The 4,250-nt window shown below is 33.1% G+C and overlaps 1 long non-coding RNA gene across 1 annotated transcript; it reads left to right on the forward strand.

Moving 5' to 3' along the window:
• Nucleotides 1-1,129: 1,129 nt before the first annotated feature.
• On the forward strand, nt 1,130-3,759 carry LOC124885495. The gene is made up of 3 exons (XR_007042602.1): nt 1,130-1,408; nt 1,511-1,614; nt 2,702-3,759. It is a non-coding gene; the product is annotated as an uncharacterized LOC124885495 (long non-coding RNA).
• Nucleotides 3,760-4,250: the final 491 nt, after the last annotated feature.

A 4,250-nucleotide genomic window follows, 5' to 3' on the forward strand; every position in this document is an offset into this window, starting at 1 on the left:
GATGGCTTAAATTAAATCTCCGCCTTTTACATTCTCAATAATGTTATTATGTCAAATGAACAATCTTTTTACATGAAGCACCCTAGTGTCTGACCTAGTGATCCATGAATGCCGTGAGGTCTCAGGTTCAAATCCCACCATAGACAAAACCACTATGTAAGCCTCGTTGGATAGAATTACCTGATTCCGTGGAATTAGTTGAGTTACGCGCAAGAAGCCACGTCTTCTCCAAATACAATATCACGAATCAAACAACTCAAAGCGTCTAACATGAAAACAATTCAGGATAAAGATTACTTGTCCCCGAAAACTACCACATTTTATGAATAATGATGGCTTAAATCAAAACTCTACTTTTTACATTCTCACTAAAGTTAATGAACAATCATGTATGTAGTGATCAATGACGTGGGATAATGATGAGGCCTCAAATTTAAATCCCAGTTAAGTTGCATGAACTCTTCATTTTCGATGCCGCACTCGTGTCATCACTACTTCTCGAGAATCCAGCATGCATAGAATCGCAACAGAGACAAAAATACTAGATAATATCTTCTCATCTATCCTATCTTTATTGGATAAGTTACCCAATACCCACAGAATTAGTTGAGTTACATGCAAGCTGTCCATGACACAACATTTATCAAACAAACAAAAAAAATATATATTTTTACATGAATATCAAAAAAAAAAGTTTGCACACTTTTTAAGAGAAAAAAAAACGGAAACTTGTAAACGCATATCAATTAGAGAAAATAATTAAAGACAAGCAAAATTGACAACTTACTAGACATATTAGCTGGTGAAGAGTATTTTCTATGGTACTAAGTAAGTATTATATGCTGTAAGAGCCTTATAAATAACCACAATAAATATGGTTTTCGTGTAAAATAAGAATTACTTAAAATAAAAATTCGATTGGTCACAATATAATTATTTTTAAAATTTATGAAAATGTAATAAATAATAAGGGAAGTTATATCATAAATTGATAAATATCTTGGTAGAAATTAAAAGGGCTTATTTTTCACAAACTAAGGTTGGTTTATTGTGGCACGAGATTAATTTTAGAATGAGTTTATCTCATATTTGATTTGAATAAAATCAGTAAATAATTTATCACAAAATTATTTATTTGAAATTATAGTTTTTTTTAGGGTGAGAAAATAATCCTTTGATAACTTGTCATGATAGAACTAAAACAACGTACACCTAAAATTAAACACCACTCGTGTGATATTGTGTTTATTAACCCTAATATAATCAGAGCAAACGGGAAGCTCTAAATATTGGGAAAATATGGATAAACTTATCAAATTACTACTTCAAATTATGAACTTTGACTGCTTTTGTTTTGGAACTTCATCTGAAAAGAAGAAGAAGAAGAAGATGTTTCCACATCTTAAAGGTGATTGTATTTTTATAGTATGTTTTTTTTTTCATGTTTGGGCCAGATGCTTCACAATTCCATTAGATATGTGGCTAATGCTCAAATTATTTTTAATTGCAGGGAAGTCATAAAAGAATATAATTGAAGAGAATAGACTTGTGAAGCAGTTGAAGAATATAATTGAAGAGATGGTTGTGGAACAGTGAAAAAATATATATGATGAGGTGAGTTTATATTATGTCTATGATCATGTATCTTAATGTGAATGAATTTGCAATCTAGTTGAGTGCAAATCTGTTAATTAAAAACTTTCTCTATTTATTAATTCTATTGTAATCTTAAATTCTCACGTTCGAGTTCAATTTGAGATTAGTAAAGATGAATAAAGTATTTGATTGAAACCAATATTCGAATATGAAAGAACCATAACCCTAGAAATAGAAGTGTAATTCCGCATTGAAATGGAGTTATGATATTCCAAGCAGAGCCTGACCATGATTTTTTGTATAAATAAATCAAATAACATATGTAAAGCGAGTAAGCTACTAGTTCGTTAGGTATAACGTGTTTCGGTCAGCTTTAAAGGCTTGCAAACTTGGAAGATTGAGTTTCATCCTACAAATGATAGCCTTTGAAGGCCGCCCATGGAATGCACTGTACGGTAGTAGTTTATGTTAGTTTTTTATCCGGTGCCTTCTTTATGACTTTCGATTGAAGGTAGTGTTGAGCTCCGCCCGATGGTGATGATAAAAAATCGAAGAATATTGGTGTATTATTGGTTGAATTATAAAGAAAACTAAACCAACACACTTACCTCATGACCTTTTGACTGTGGCTCTAATAGCCTGGCCACAACCAGACATACCATGCGCTACTTTTGTAGTACTTACGAAGCTCAACGACTAGTACATCTTGTGTTACTTCATTGAGACCCATCACATTTATATATGGTAATCCATTCACACTTCTGAATCTATATAGTGTCATTTCCATTTGAATTCTCAAGGTCGAAAATGTGAGCTGCAGCTGCATGCAAAGGTCAATGAAGTTGTTCAGACCACCTTGCATCAATGATATCGATATAACTTCTTCATATTTTTTCTATATATCCACCAAACGAAACACTTTGATCAGAGGACCACCAACTTTAAGTGCTTGGACAACATCACTAGATTAACACTGAAATTCATATTTTTTGTTCTGCAATTGATGTAGCTAGCCTTCTTCTTTAACAGTTGTTCCTCGATCGATTTTGTACACACACAAACATATATAAGTGAACTACTAAAGCACTTGCTTTTTCCTATCTAGGCCATGGAAATCCACTTCCCAGTGGAAACAATTGTGGAAATCCTCATCAGGTTACCTGTGCAGTCTCTTCCTCGATTCAAATGTGCTTCAAAATCTTGGAAGACGTTGATCTTGCGTCCATACTTTAAGTCGAAGCATTGCAATAATCATGCAAAGAATAATAAGAAGCTTCTTATTGCTCGAATGAACCCTGAGGTTCGTACGATATCATATTATCGTTCTTCTTTATCTTCATCATCCTCGTCTCAACCACTACAAAAGCTTGTTTGCCCTTCAAATCATGATCTGAGAAATTACGCAATAGCATGTTGTTGCGATGGCTTGTTTCTTCTTCGGTGTCGTGGTGAATTTTTACTGTGGAACCCATCCACAAATTAAGCAGTACAACTTCCTAATTATGAATTTCCAGACGCAACCAGTTTCGGGTTGGGATATGACTCGATTAGCGATGACTATAAGATTCTTGCGACTGAAAATTGCAATGGTGACAGGCGGCCCAATAAAATCCTGCGCTTCTTGGAGAGAAATCGATAACTATCCTCCTGGCTTTCGCGATACTACGTATGGCGATTTGGCATTTCATTGGATCTGTATGGATGATTTACTCAAGTCTTTTGTGATTTCGTTTAATATATCAAATGAGGTGTACGGAGAGATATATCATTGCCTGAGGAAATTTGCATTATTATTTCGGTTGATGGCTATGTAGTACGTGGCATTTCAGTATTAGAAGGAATGCTTTGTGCTTATTGTACTTGCAGAGAGATGGCGGTAGGCACTTTTAAATTATGGATAATGAAAAACTATGGTGTCAAGGAATCTTGGACTAAATTATTTACGATACGAGAGGCCAATTTGTTTTTAGTCATACCGAAATATATGTTTGCGGATGGTGATGTGCTACTCTACTACCAAGAGGCTATATGTCGTTGCTTTAGGACGTCCAAAGGACCATATGAATTGTTAGATTCATATCACGCCTTACTACAAGAATTTGTTTATACGGAAAGTTTGATCTCTCCAAAATTACTTATTTAGTATTAGCTTATCTTTGATCAAGTCACCTTTTTATTTCTTTCTATAGCATGCTACACCTTTTATTTTTACTAAGTTTATTAACTTGTAAGTAGACACTTCTCAATAAGTAATGGTCTTTTGTTAAATTGTTTATTAGCATAATATAACTTGTTATATTTTTATGTAAGTCTTATTTTAAAAAGTTGAAAATTTAATGTTCAAATTTACATGGAACATCAGTAAATTTCAACCTCTTTAAACAAATTGAAGTAGAGGAATCAAGCCAACTACACTTAAAGTCTACTGTAGTTCTGCTTTGTTCTTGCCATTAGACTTCAATAATTTGTTGTTGTTGTTTATGCGCGTGTGTAAACACTTTTCACACTTTCAATATTTTTGTTTTCCTTAAACTTTATTTCAGTTATACTTGTAAAATTGTAATCCATGCATAAATTTCTCAAATGCGTTCAAACGTTTGGAATATTAATGATTAATAATTTACATAGGTACTTATCTTTTTTAAGGATCTTGG

The sequence above is a fragment of the Capsicum annuum genome, chromosome 7 (genome assembly GCF_002878395.1).
Source record: "Capsicum annuum cultivar UCD-10X-F1 chromosome 7, UCD10Xv1.1, whole genome shotgun sequence".
NCBI lineage: Eukaryota > Viridiplantae > Streptophyta > Magnoliopsida > Solanales > Solanaceae > Capsicum > Capsicum annuum.